The following is a 15,754-nucleotide window of genomic DNA, read 5'->3' as shown; positions in this document are numbered from 1 at the left end:
GTGTAGGATGATATGCTGAGGAGGTAGGATGTGAGGATATAGAGTTAAAATATCTGAAGAAGTGTGAAAGAGAAATCTAATGAAGAGGGTTAATAGCAAGAGAATAGACAGGATGTAATTTAGGGTAGACAAGTACATGGGAAGATAGTAGAGTACATAAAACAAACACACATATGTATTTAGAAAAATACAGGATGTTAAAATAGTAAAATTTGGACATGGAAAGAAAAATGAAAGAAAAAAAAAGTAAAGAAAAAAGGGGCATATACAAAACCTCTATATTATATTATTTAGATGACTCAGTCTTCAAAATCCTATTTGATGCAAAGTTTTTGGTTTCACATATGTTGGGGATGTGAGGGCTGGAGGATAGAACACTAGAAGAGAAAGAGAAAAAAATACTAGAAGTTAGAAACCAAGATTGTTGCTAGTTTTAGAGAACAGTATCTTTTCTGCTTCTCTTTTCATCCAACAGGTGGGGTTGTGTGTTGTAAGCTGGTGTTTTTGCTCTCTTTATGATGGAGGTATCCAGGGAGGGAAGACTGGTCCTGGTGCAGGACACCTGGAAGCCAGGAGTGGCACCCACCAGTCCCTACAGGGAGAATGCAACTCATGGTTCTCTTTCTGGGACTGCTTGTATGAGTTGAGCACCCAGTACTATCTCCCTATCTTGTCTGGAGATTTCCCAGTTTCTTGTCTCTCTGTTAGGCTCCAAACTTTAGCCCCTCTCCCTTAGCAGTTCTCAATTGAGGAACCTCTTACACTGGGGCTCCCTTGGGCGGTCCCCTGGTCACACTGCATACCTGTCCAAGTGAGAGTTGTTTTGTGTTGGGCAGTTGCTGTGTTGGGTTACCGCTGTTGAGGAGAGGGTGGAGTTGAAAACCTGGTACCTGGCCAGCTGGAGATCCAATCTGGAAGCTCCCCCCACCAAGTATGATGAGGAAGTTGAGTCAAGATGGAGGCACTCTGCTTCCAGCACCAGTGTGGTGAGATGAGGGGAACTGGGTGATGGCATTGTGCTATGGGTAGGTAGTAGCTGAGTGACTTGAGTAGGAGTGGTGTGAAGTCTAGGAGTTCTGCAGAGGTGCTGATAGATGATTCTGGTAAGATGCTCTCGAGCCCTGCTTGGATAGAACTTGACTTTGGGTATTGGGGGCCAGGATTCCAGAGTCCTGATCAATGCTAAGGCTCAGAGCCTTGTGTGTGGTCTCAGTGCTGGTGATTTCTGCAGAAAGCAGTTGTATAGGGGTCCTCTAACACTTTCCAAGATGCAGTATTCCGATTAGGTGAGATCTGGATCACAGAGAAACACAGAATGCTGCCTCCCTCTGGCCTTCAATCTTCAAGTCCACCACTTGTTTATAGTTTATATAGAGACAGAGTCTTGCTGAGTTTTTTAGGGCCTTGCTAAATTACTGAGGCTGGCTTTGAACTTGTGATCCTCTTGCCTCTGCCTTCCAAGCAGCTGGGATCACAGGCATGTAACACCACACCTGGCATTATGATTTAATTTCACATGACTTTTAACATATATGTAAATCTACTTTTCAGAATTCTCATCCAATTACTGTTTTCAAACTACTCAGAAGAATGTCATTGGTATTTTGATGGGGATTGCATTGATTCTGTGTAATGATAGCAGTAGTATAACCATTTGATAATATTAATTTTGCCCTCCCCTACTCCACAGATCTTCCTTCTATTTTCATGGCATCCTCACTTCCACCACCCCTCGCCCTCCTTATTTTGTTCTAACTGTAATCATTGCCCTGGTAGCCAAATTAACTAATCCTTATAATGCTATTACCCTGGCCTTACTGTTTATAATAGCAGTAATTTTTTCTTATGTTGTGAGACGCTTATGTAACCATGTAAAGGTCACTGAATGAAAAACAGCAATCCTGGAAGAAGTCCTTGCAGCACAGTGAGATGTGGGGACAAGTACATGGAATACTGTTTACATGGCAGTGGCATAGGTTAAGGGCATGTGAGTGGCAAACCACTCCCCTGTGCTAGGTGTGTGAGTGGCAAACTGCTTACCCCATAGGCACAGCCCTGGGCATGAGGCCGCATGTTGTAGTCCCTGTGCTTGCTCCATGGCCCATTCCTTGATTGGTCCCTGCAGGAACAGTTGGCCAGAAATTGTATTGGTGGCTGCTTGTAATCTGCTTAGCTACTGACTGAGTATATATACATGTTAACTGAACCATAAAATCAGACCTACTTCCTGCTTGGTCTCTAGAGGTCTTGATTTAGCAACTCCACAGCCACACTCTCCTCTACCCTGTTCCATGGTCCTACTCGCTGAATGAGAGAGAGAGCTCATGAAAATGCCAAAGAAAATTAGGCTCATATTTTCCTAATGGGCTATATAATTATCTGAATCTGAACATAACAATCTAAGATTTATAGATTTATTTGTTTTCTAGTTAGGCTGTTTGAGACCTAATCAGAAATTTTCATTAGAAAGACTTTTATAAAGGAATATTTATAACCCTCAGTTAATCAATATGCTGCAGGGTGTTTTTTGGGAACCTCAAAATTGACCAATCAAAGTTTGAATTTTCATAACTATACTTCTTAACTTTGCAAGTTAGTAGTTTGAACAATACTTATACAGGCTATATTATTTATTTTATAAAAGGTCAATGGATTATGTTATTTCTCTCCACTTTGTGTATCTTACAATTAAAACATCTTATAGTGTGTGGCCTTGAGTTAGATTTTAAAATGAATTAGATTTTTCTAGAGAGCAATATTTATAAAGCAGAACAATGCCTCCAATAGAGAGATCACAGAAAACTTTCCTTAATTTGATTGTTGATTGTACCTTCAGTAATTGATTGCTTCTTAGAAAAGCAATGAATATTAATGATAGACATATCTAATAGCTCCTATTTCATATTATAATTATTCTTACTGTATCCCGAACTCTAATTACTCTATGTATTTTTTAGTTTATGCATCTATTATATCTGTTGTGTAACTATCATGTATCTATGCATATAGAAATCATTTTATTTTCAACTTGCTTTGTTTTTTGCAGTTTTCTCATTGATGGCATGTGTATTTCATTTTCAGGTAGTTCAGCATATATCTCAACCCTGTTTTGCTGTGTGACTCTAATGTCTATTTAATGTTTGTATTTGGGATGTTCATGATATGCATTTGTCTCCTATTCTATGTAACAACACAGTTTATTATTATATTATTTTGTATGTGTATATTGTTTCTTTGTATATAATTCCAGTAATGAAATGCTTAAGTTTTTGTTCATTATATTTTTATTGATTACCATATAGGGTTTTTATTCCCACAGGAACAAAATAGAAATTGTTGAGAAAGATAACTCACAATTGGGAACAATGAAAGGAATCAATTTTAGCAACCCTGCATATTTTATCTTACTGGGATTTTCTGACCAACCCCAACTGGAGATGGTTCTTCTTCTTGTCATCTCTGTTATCTACATTTTGACACTGCTGGGGAACACAGAAATAATACTTGTTTCACACTTGAACCTCAAACTCCACACACCCATGTATTTCTTCCTTTCCAATCTCTCCTTCCTGAACCTCTGTTTTATTACCAGTATTGTACCACAGATACTTTGGAATCTCAAGGGCCCTGAGAAGACCATCAGTTATATATTGCTCTGGGATTGGGCTCCACTGAGTGTGTCCTCCTGACTGTTATGGCCTATGACCATTTCAATGCTATCTGTAGATCTCTCAGTTATGATGTTATCATGTACCCAAAGCTTCTCCAGTAACTAGTAGTTGTGTCCTGGACAAGTGGTTTTTGTGGAGTCCACAGTTCAGAACACCTTTTTTTCCCCAACAGCTTCTCTGCAGCCACCACAGGGTGGATGATTTTATGTGCGAGGAGCCTGCACTGATTAAAATTGCTTGTGTGGAAACAACATTCTTGAAATATGAGCTCTCCATAGCTACTGTCCTCTATGTGCTCACACCTTTGGGGCTTATCCTATGGCTGCATTGTTAGGAATATGTGGAGGATAAAATCCACTGAAGGGGACTGGGGATGTGGCTCAAGTGGTAGCGCACTTGCCTGGCATGCGCGGGGCACTGGGGTCGAGCCCCAGAACCACATAAAATAAAATAAAGATGTTGTGTCCACCGAAAACTGAAAAATAAATATTAAAAAATTTTCTCTCTCTCTCTCTCTCTCTCTCTCTCTCTCTCTCTCTCTCTGTTTAGAAAAATCTTAAAAAGGAAACAAACTAAAATTTTATCTCTAAAGTTGCTTCTAAACATCCTATCAAATTATGTGATTTTAAAATACTAGAAAATTGGTAATGCCTGGATTTATGCTTATGAATAAACGCATATTTAAGAGAACATTACATTCTGAAAGAGTTCAAATTTAAGATAATTCTAAAGTTTTTAAAAATATGTACATTGTGTTATTTTCTTAAGGCAATAGGAAAAACTTATGCTTCCATTAGAGCTAAGCATTGTTTAAACTATTGAATTAGTTACTTTAGTAACTAAAACTAAAAACATACCAGTCTGAGACAAATTATCATTTTGTGTTAAGCAGCATTAGGAATATGCAGAATATGGGACTCTATGTAGCATATTATTCAGGCTTTCTGAGTAGAATTATTTATTGGCTATGCATATCCAAGCATTTAGGTCCAGAATTTAAAGCATTAAGATATTACTCCCCCACATTCCAGATACAATTTTACTGAATAAAACAAAAAACTGATCCGTAATTATTCCTAAAAGTAAGTGATTCAAGAAGATGCTACCATGAGAGCAGAAAATTTGGGAGCACAAAGGATAACATCATAAAAAATAGTAAGTGAAGAGTCATGGAGGATTGTACTATGATCTAATCTCCTTTTATTTATTAAGCAGAGCAATTTAAAGTGAGTTGAACAAGATATGATTTGCCTTTTCATGATTTTTTTTGAAAAAAAAATGCCAGCACCTTGTCTTTAAAGGAATTGGTTATAGTTTCCCCTTATTTTTATAAAAATATAGCATGGTTATCTGTCTCAACAAATGAGTGCACATCTGATATTTTGTACCTGTGTTTTTTCATATGTATATATGACCTATTTCTTCATCATTTTTAAGAGGCAAAAGATTTTATGTAAGCACTCCTAAGTATGTTATTAAAGAAAATGTATCCTTATTTAGTTTACTTCTATACTGACACCTGAGTCTAACCCCATATCACTCAGATCACTTAATTAAATGTAAAAAAACATTATCATAATTCACCTTGCTGTGAGACAAAAAAAGACACAAAATTCATTCTAGTTGTTTTCCTAACCATATTCTTCACTGTTATCCACTATTTTTTTTGTATTGCAATTTCTATTACTATGAACAATGATTACTAACAATCTATTCAATGATAGCTTAAAATTAGTCTCAGCATGCACCTGTTACTCCCCTCCCACTTAAATAGACACTGTTGTTGTTTGGATATGAGGAGTTTTCCAAAAGCTCCTGTGGTAATGCAGGAACATTTAGAGGTGAAACGATTAGATTATTAGAAACATAGCCTAATCTATTTTATGAATGAATCACTGAAAGATCCACTGTACTGGGTGGTAACTGTAGGTACGTGGGTATGGTTGGAAGTGGGTCACTGTTGATGTGCTCTTGAGGATTATATCTTGTCCCCCTGGCTTCTCTCTCTCTCTCTCTCTCTCTCTCTCTCTCTCTCTCTCTCTCTCTCTCTCTCTCTCTCTCCCAGACACCATGAAGTAGCATGTTTCCTCCACCATGCCCTTCTTCCATGATGTTCCACCTCACCTCAAGCCTAGAACCATGGAGTTGGCTGACTGTGGACTGAATTTCTGAAACCATAAGCTCAAAATACACTTTTCCTCCTGTAAGCTGTTATCAGGTTTGAGTGGTATGTTAGTCAGATTTTTGTCACTGCAACCACATGGAAGCTTTTCTTAAATAGATTGTCATTAATAATAACTTTTGACAATAAGGGGGAAGAGACAGTTCGTGAAAAAAAAAGAGGAGGTGTCAAATAGTTAATGTGATCAAAAAATGACACAAAAATGCCTTTGTATTAAGACATTCCTAAATGTCTTTTAATAATTACATCTTTTCTTATTTGTGTAATTTCACTGGTTAAAAATCTTACCTAAGATGCTATCTCAAATGTTGTAGATAAATAGTAATAATGATACTTCTCTGGATTGAATTTCTATTTTTATCTTTTACCTTTGAAAGACAGAAGAAAACAATGAAACCTCTGAGGGAGGTTTTATTTTGCTTGGATTCTCAGACCAACCCCAGTTGGAAATCATCCTTTTCGTGGTAGTTTTGATATCCTATCTTCTGACCCTTGTGGGCAACACTGCCATCACCATGGTCTCCTGCCTGGATTCCAAACTCCACACACCTATGTACTTCTTCCTCACTAATCTCTCCTTTCTTGACCTTGCCTTCACAACCAGCATCATGCCCCAGCTGTTGTGGAACCTGAGGGGACCAGCCAAGACCATCAAATCCATGTGTCCCTCTCCTTAGGTTCCACTGAGTATGTTCTCCTTACTATCATGGCATTTGACCACTATGTGGCTGTCTGCAGACCTCTCAACTACACGACTGTCATGCACCCATCATGCACCTGCAGGAATAGCCTGGTTAAGTGGAGTGGGAAACACTTTGATCCAAAGCACCATCACCCTGCGGCTTCCTAGATGTGGGCACCTTCGCCTCCACCACTTCTTGTGTGAAGTGCCTGCCATGATCAAATTGGCATGTGTTGACATCCATGCAAACCAAGTCCAGATTTTTGTGGCTACATTAGTTCTCCTCCTCCTTCCCATGGCATTGATATTTGTCTCCTATAGATTCATTGCACACTGTGATAAAAATTAAGTCATCCCAAGCTTGGTGCAAGGCTCTAGGGACCTGTGGGTCTCATCTACTAGTGGTGTCCCTTTATTTTGGGACCAGCTCAGTCATATACATCCAACCACAGAGATCCTTTGGCCACAGCCAGGGCATGTTTCTCACACTCTTTTATACTGTTGTGACTCCCACCCTCAACCCCCTCATATACACCTTGAGGAACAAGGATGTGAAAGGAGCCCTTAGGAGACTGCTAAGGAGAGAGCAACATTTCTAATGGATGTTTTGTGCTCGAAACTTATCGAAGAGACATAATATTAAATAACCATTCCCTAATGTGCAGTGCATGTGTGGCTGCATTTATTAAATACAGTCTGGCCCACATTGTCTCAAAAAAGAACATTTAGATTCAACTTCTGTAGCACATGAAAACTCACATATGTGACATAAATATTTTCACAAACTCTTTCATTAAGTATATTTAAAAGGTTACTATGAACATAAATTACTAACAATCCTTTCAATGATATAGTATAGAGAAAGAGTGGAAGACTGTCCCCCCACAAAATACATATTTGCTTGCAAACATGATTAGGGAATTAAAATAATATTTAATGTTTGAAAAGTTGAAAAGTATATATTAGTATGAAGAAATCATTGTAGTATTTCCTTTTAAGAAGAATCCTCTTATAACATTATTGCAAACATTTTGTACTTATTGTCTCAGTTCTTTCAAGGAAAAAAAAATAACAAAACCAAACTTCAAAAAGTGGGTATTTTTTGGCATAAAGCACCAGATCTATGAATCTCCTTAAACTTCTACTGAGAATGCATTATTATTTAACAAGTAATATTTAAAATATTTGTTATAAGTAATTACTAAATAATTTCATGAAATACTAAACATTAATGTAATGTAGTTTTGGCTTGATTCGGGCTCTTCTTGGCAAAAGTTTTCATTCAATTCTATTTAACAGTCACTTGCTTTTCCCAGTTTCTTTGTGGTTGTTGAACATGTGGACTGTGGAGCCACACTGCCTTGTTTTAAAGCTTTGTTTTACACTCTTGCCATTCATGATTCTCTATGCCCTTTACCTATTTTCCTCAGTTCAATCAGTTCTTACATATCCAGTACGGATTAAATAAATGAACTCTTGCAAAATGTCTGAAAGTCATTCAAGGCACTGGTAATTGCTGAGTCTCAACAATTTTTAAAAATACTCTTCTAAAACATACTTGTGTTCAGCTAGCTCCATAGTCTGCACACACAATTTCTATCATTCTCAACATGTGCTTCATTGGTTAGTGTTTGTTGTTTTGTATTTTATATTGCATGGTATTTAATTTGTTGTTTACTAGAAACACTAAAGCCAATCAAAATCTTTCTTTACACTTTTTTGTATCAGCACCAATTTGCGCTTCAGTACCAATTTCGACTTTGGAATCTGTGCTCTAAAAAATGTTGTTGACATTTTGAGTCACAGTGATTGGGTTCAAAGCCCAGTGCTATGAAGCTAATTAACTAGGATAGTGTTTAAGTACATACCTATACTATGCCAATTCAGAGTTTCCTCCACTGTACAAGAGTGGTAACGATAGTTCCTAATTTACTTGATTTCTCTTATCCTTGCAGACATAGGAAACTCTTCTCCAAGCTATCTCTAGTGTTATATTAACCCATTTCATCCATCACATTCATATTGGCACTGCCCAAGATAAGATCCTCTATCTTGCCCCTAACAAAGATTGAAAATATATAGCTCTGGGCAAGAATGGGTGTTAGTGTATCTTTGGATTGGAGGGAAAACTATAATTTAATGATTGTGAATGCCCTTAGATGTGCAGTATATTTTCTGCCTTGCAGCCTTTCATACCTGGCCCATGGACTCCTTGTGGGTCTATTTCTAGCTTCCAAGGCACTTAAAATGTTGGTACCTGTGACTGTATTTTTAAATTTCCAAACTATTCTCTTGATGACTTATTTTTTTCAATGAACACTTTGATTGTTCTAGAAAAATTAAACTCTATTTATGGCTATGATAGTCTAATATTAAATTCCTCTTAAATCATTACACAATGAATTCTAAAGTAGCACAATATCTCAGGTTTTCCACCGTCTTGATTGAATTTGTCTTTTATCTCCTCATTATGCTCTCATTTATCCTATTATTTAAGCAGCAATTTCTGAACATTTTTATTAACCTTAGCACTTTATACCATGACAACTTCTCAAAGCCAAAATTAAATCTCACCTATTCCACAAAGATGTCCTCATTCAATAATAACTTCTTTCTCCTCTGACTTGCCATGCCATGTAGTATTAATTCATAAATCTATGAGAAAAGAGAATCATTCTATTTAAACTCAAATTTAAATACTTTGTTATAGTTAGGGGAAAAGAATATAATCAGAAATCATAGGGGATATGCTTGGAAGAGTGAAATGAACCAAATTGCTTAGGGATTTGTATGCTATGTGAAGGAGGCTGGACATTTCTACAAGTTCTAGAAGAATATCTTGTTTTGTATAAGGTCTTGGGCACCAGAATCATACCAACCTAGTTCTAACTCCTGAAGTGAGTTCCTTAATTTCCATATCTATAGAGTGGAGTAACAGTGCAAATTTCATGATTCCAGTGTGAGGAGTAAGTGAGGACAACACCCATAACAGGCCTGACAAGTGTCTGGCATGTAGCAAAGCTCAACACTTATTGGTCTATTACTGGTGATTTTCCTCAAGGAGCACTATTAAATCAGAAGAAACATTATTCTTTTATGTCTATTGCCCATACCAGGGGCATGGCTCTTTCCATGCTCCTGGAGAGCAGCTTTAGAATGACACTGATTTTTCTGGTCATTTTCAGATGGTAGGAGAGGTGACTTTTCCAGTAAAGTATCCTCATTGTCACCTGTTTTCAGGCCACAAATATAAGATAGAAAGTAAATAGAAAAGAGTTTATAACTGAGAAAATCAATAAGGCAAAAAGTACAATTTTGAAAGAATTTAATAAAATTGGTAAATTGCAGGCAAGATGATTCAAGGAAAAACAGAAAGAAAGCCCAAGGAATTATTATCAGTAGTAAAAGTAATGTAGCCACTATTATTATAAATTCTAAATAGAATAAAAATAATAAGTTAGCATTGTGAACCACTGTATACTTAAGAGCAGGAACATATTTTCAGACACTTTGTAACTCACTTGGAGCAGGAAGGGATTTTAGCCTGGCAGGCAATGAGTGTGGGGTGTTTGACAGAAACCCAGGAGCATACGGAAATCAGAGAGAAAAAGGGAGAGGGAGAGGGAGAGGGAGAGGGAGAGGGAGAGAGAGAGAGAGAGAGAGAGAGAGAGAGAGAGAGAGAGAGAGAGAGAGAGAGAGAGAATGATAATCTGAATCAATTAAAGAAAGACATTAGAGGAAAGGAAAGGAGTGTAAACCAGCATGGGGACAGATGTGCATACAGTAGGAAGACTTTCCAAGGTAGAAGTATGCTATGCCAGGAAACAGCAGGGTAATTTCCTAGGAATAGGAATTCAGCCCAAGGGAGATTACAAAACTTTTCAGTAATTGCAGCATAGGTAAATTAATCAAACTACTCCCTTGTGGTTTGAGATTACAAGAACTTATTGATTAATTAATAAATCATTACTGTGATGATGTTATGAACATATAGCTTTTTTCTTTCATCATTGCATATACAATCATCTGGCAAGGATGTCTGTGGATGGTGTGATAGCGGTCACCTGTCTTCTTTTTCACATGAGTGATTAATTATTACAATAGCATCTAATAAAAATACCATTTCTATTGATCTGAAATGCCAAATTTGTCTAAAAGGACATATCTTTGTCTACTGCCCATATTGCCCATGTTTCATTCCATTCATAGTTTACAAAAATTTTTAATTATTTTTGTGAACCTTGAATTTTATCAAATACTTGATTTTGGACTTAATGATATGATTATTTGTTTCCCTTGATTCTATTTTGATGAAATATACTTACACATTTTTTGGTTCTGGAATAAATTCAATGTGGGCAATGAGTAGGATTGATTTTACAATTGTTTTCATAAAATTTCCCTTGCTTTTTCCCAAATTTATACTTCCCTAGAACAAGTATTTGAATGTTTCTTTTTATTTTCCAAACATCTGACATAAAGATTTTCTAGAAATCAATTTGGAAAAAAACCCGGATACTTGAACAAGTATAAAACATAAGATCTCCCAATGATCCATAAACAAAACAATGTGGTCAAATTTACTAGTTATCGGGGGAGTACAAAGTTTAAACTGTAATGATGTATCCACTACATGCTAGCAGATGACTAAGTTAAAACAACACAGAACATTGATTGTGGGTACAGATGTGGAGCACTTGGGATTCTCATACCTCCTGTGGTGTGTAGGTGTTTACACCAATTTTCAGAGTTAATTGTATTTAATGAAGCTGAATATATGTGTACTTATTTATGACTAAGCATTCTTCAAAAGCAATACTTACATTTTTATTTTCCAAAAGATATATGCAAAAATATTCATAGCAGCATTGCTCATAAATGGTAACCCTAGATAAACTTAAATGCCTATCAATACTATTATGGATAAATATGGTATGACATATTCACACAAAGAAAAACAATGCTGCTATAAGATTTGCGATTTACTGTACAAGCACCATAATGATTAAATCTCACAAAGACAACATTGAGTGAATGAATGCAGAGACAAAAAAAGTGATGTATTATTGTGTTTGTATACAGTTCTAAAATTACAATAATGGTTACATGAAGACAAGTAAAAGTATTATATGAAAATGAATTGAGGGCTGTTCTAGAGTGTCCCTGTGTTTTTATTTCTCAATCAAGATGTGTTCACAGTATAAACATTGAGCAACTGGCATATTTATGAACTGTTTAATTTTCTATATGAATAACTTATTTTAAGAATGAATAGGCTTTTAACAAATTCCAGATCCTATTGAAGATTATCAGTATTTTTCAGTCCTTGGACTTGATGCACAGAAAATTGATCAAGTGAACTGAACAGTTGTCGTTTCCTTCAGATTCTGTATGTGCTTGAAGTTTATCTAAGTTTCTGCTACTCTTTTAGAACTGAGTGCAGATCTTAGCTAAATGTTGGTGGCCATCCATCATTACATTACTGCAATTGTTTTCTCAGATCTGATCCACACTGTCATTAATATCATCTGCCTACAACCTGAATGTGCATGAGTTTTTCCTTGGACTCTAAAATATTTAAAGAAGGATTAATAACCCTAGACAAAATGAAGCTCACCTCCTCTATTGAGCCTTGAAGAAAAGCATGAAGGATGGGATGAGTATGAGTAAGTTTAGGCCCAACCTTCTAGGTTCAGCATCTGAGCACACTCATGGACAGGTTTTGTTGCCTGCTTTTTTTTTTTCTCCTTTCTCAAGATGAGTCATAATTCACTGTTTTTTTTTTTTTCCATTTTTTGTTGTTACTGGAACCTGGATATTAAAATATTATGTTGTAGCACTCTGGGTGCTGATCTTCCCTACCCCCCCTATGACTTGCTACTTTTTTTTGTTTGATTCTTTAATAACTTTCCTAGACTAATTCAGGAAACTCTATCTACCTGGTTGTGTAAAATCTCTGATGTTCCTGATAAATTCTGCTTTTCTTTTTACCTTGAAATCTTATCTTAATTGGGGTCAGTTCTGTTTAGTATTCAGCCAGTGATTGGTTGTGTTTAAGTGTCCTGAACAAGAAAAATGTTCACCTCTTGTTGAATATGCAGGAGGCTTGGAGACTGCCTTCACTGTTTGGAGAGTTCATGAGTTTGCTAGGTAGTCAGCCAAGGTCTAGTAATTCATAAGTTCTCATTCTGGTTACTTCTTGGAGAGGACAGCTTTTTTGCAGAGACTTTGGAAAACTAGGTAGAATTTTGGTTTCAGTGGGATATTATTTGAGATTTTCCTCTTTAGGTTTTACACTAGTCTGTTTTTATAAGGGTTCTATGCATAGCTGTTAGTGTCCAGTAATCTTAGCTGTTTTGACAATAGACTGGGACCTTTATTTATTTTATTCAGCCATTTAAAAAATTTGTTCTAATATGTATACATTGACAGTAGAATGCATTTTGACACATCATACATAAATGGAGTATAACTTCTTGTTCTTCTGGTTGTACATGATGTAGAGTTATATAGATCATGTAATCATATGTGCACATAAGATAATAGTGTCTGATTCATTCTACTGTCATTCCTACCCCCATGTTCCTGGACTGGGACCCTAAGTTAATCCTTACAAAACTTCTCCAATTATTTTTGGTAAGAAGAAAAATATCACTTTATCAGTTATTATAACTAAGTCAACATCATAATCAAAATCCCTTAACATCATGAAAAGTTAATAATCTTTCTTTACCTAACTAAAACCTATTCTGGGATGGTGGTCTTTACAGTGTGCAGGACCTATTGCCACATTTTCTGTATTTCCCAGCTTCCAACTTCTATGTTATTTCCCACTGTTTCTAGGTTCTCTCTGGTTCCTTTGTTGTTAAAACTGGGAGAAAGAAGATGTGAAGGGTGAGAATGGTCATAATTAAGTAGCAGAGTGACATGCTTTTGTATTTTTTCCTCTGCTCATATCAGATATTTGAAGCCAACTCTTTTTCCTTTGGGCACATTCATGAGCTCATTCAAGATACTCTAAGACTGAGGACCATTTTGGTAGCATCCCTGAAGCATGTTTGACATATATTTCCCTTGAGCTTGGGAAGATGTGAAAATACCACAATCACCACTTCTTTTCATATTGGCTTACAGTTTTGGCCAGCATAAAAATAATGAAGATAAATCAAGTTTTAGAAATTGGAAAAGATAAAATGAAATTCTTTATTCACAGATTATGTAGTATATAATAGAAATTTTAAAAATCTATAAAAATATGATAACATTTATAAATAAATTTCATAAGATCACCAAATATAAGGTCAATACATAAAACTCAATGCTCTATTTAAATATTGGCCGCAAAATTAGACAAATTTCAACATTATAATATCAACTACATATAAATAAATCTAATAAAAGTCTTAAAACAATTACATCAAAACTGTGTAGAATTTCTGAGACAATTTTTAAAGATGCAAATAAACATAGAAAATAATCTTGTTTATGGACGAGGAGATAAAATATTTTCAAGAAATCAAATCTTCACTATTTAGATCATAGATTCAATGGAATGCCATTCAAAATTTTAGTAGATTTTTTTGGAAATTATAAAATTAATTTTGAAACTCAGAAGCGTATTTAGAAAACCTACAATAGCCCAGAAAATCTGGAAAAGCAGAGTTAGAAAACTTATACTACTAGATATTTAAAAACCCCTGCTGTATAGCTACAGTAAATGATAGAGCTCAATATTATAAATATGAACACAGAACAGATTAGAGACTCACATTATAGGGTCACCTAATTCATGACAAGGTACCACTGCAGTTCATTGGAGGAAAAGATATTTCTATATTGACATTAATTCAGTTTGGTATCACTGAGTAAAACAGTGACATCTACCTCACACAAGATACAGTTGTTATTTTCTATATTAATTTTTTTTTTAGTTGTAGATGGACACAATACCTTTATTTTGTTTTTATTTTTTATGTGGTGCTGGGTATCAAACCCAGTGCCTCACACATGCTAGGCAAGCGCTCTACCAGTGAGCTACCACCCAGTCCCCACAGTTGTTATTTTCTAATGGATTATAGATCTAAATGTGTGTGGCAAAATAACAAAACTTCTAGACTATAAAATTTTATTACTTTAAGAATATCTTGTTCTATTTTGATTTTCAAAAAAAATCTGTTTTTATTAATTCTATAGTTTTACTATGATATAATTACATGTGTATTGATCCTAGTTGTACTGATGGATTTTTGTTGTGTCTTTTTAAAAAAAATTTGAAAAAAACTCTTAGAAGTTATTTCTCTAAATTCCACCTGTAACACAGTCCCTCAAAGCATGGGCAAATAGAGCAATAGATCTTTTTGGAGATTTTGATTAAATAACTTTTTGATTGTTCTTGCTAATCTTATAATTGTTAATCTTTTCCAGAATTTTTTTAAAGACATACATTTATTTTATCTTATTCTGTGTGAAATCTTTGGACCTTTCAATTCACTAAGTTTGTCTTATATATATATTTTTTTTGTTTGACCCATCCTTTGAGTTCCAAATTTCAATCACTAAAATTATATTTGTATACATTTTCATTTATGTCTCTTTTTCATTACATGTTGTTCTATTAATTTTGTTCAGATTCCTTCTTTGATTAATTTTCTGAGCTTGGTCAAATTATCACATAATATCAAATTATCCAAATTAGTGGCAAAGTAGTCCATTGAGTCCGAATGGGCAGAGCAAATGATGTGACTGTTCCAGGGTGAGCACTGTGTATTGCTGACTGAAATTCTGAGACATTGATAGAACTGTAGTGAACCCCTACATGACCAGAGGGCATTGAGAATCAGGTGGCTCCCACTCTAGTGTAATTCAGGAAAAAATGAGGAAGACTTTTCAAATTAACTACATTTCCATTACCCTGATAGAAATGAGTGACGAAGAACAATTAATTCCTTTAAAATGGAAGACATTTTTCTCACACCTGGATTTGTTTGGTGAGATTTAATCAGCTGTATTTGTAAGAGTAATTTATACAAATAACTCTGTGCTCACTGTTTTTATTTATAGAGTTAATTAGTATGAATTTAAATTAATATGAATATCCCTATAATAAGTTATTGATTGGTTATGTTACTTTTTCCTTAATAAATTTTTATTTGTCCTTCAAAATGAATTAATGGATGTGATTCAGAAAAATAAGAAGTCTTTTCTTCTTTCAAAAATATT

At 35.3% G+C, this 15,754-nt stretch overlaps 1 pseudogene; it reads left to right on the top strand.

Moving 5' to 3' along the window:
* Window positions 1-518: 518 nt before the first annotated feature.
* Window positions 519-7,134, top strand: LOC124095341 (olfactory receptor 2G3-like; annotated as a pseudogene).
* Window positions 7,135-15,754: the final 8,620 nt, after the last annotated feature.

Source organism: Marmota monax, unplaced genomic scaffold (assembly GCF_021218885.2).
Source record: "Marmota monax isolate L192 unplaced genomic scaffold, Marmota_monax_Labrador192_F-V1.1 WCK01_AAM20220418_F8-fsc00463, whole genome shotgun sequence".
In the NCBI taxonomy this organism is placed as follows: Eukaryota; Metazoa; Chordata; class Mammalia; order Rodentia; family Sciuridae; genus Marmota; species Marmota monax.
The sequence above is the reverse complement of the archived record's forward strand: the minus strand, read 5'-3'. Positions and strand labels throughout refer to the sequence as shown.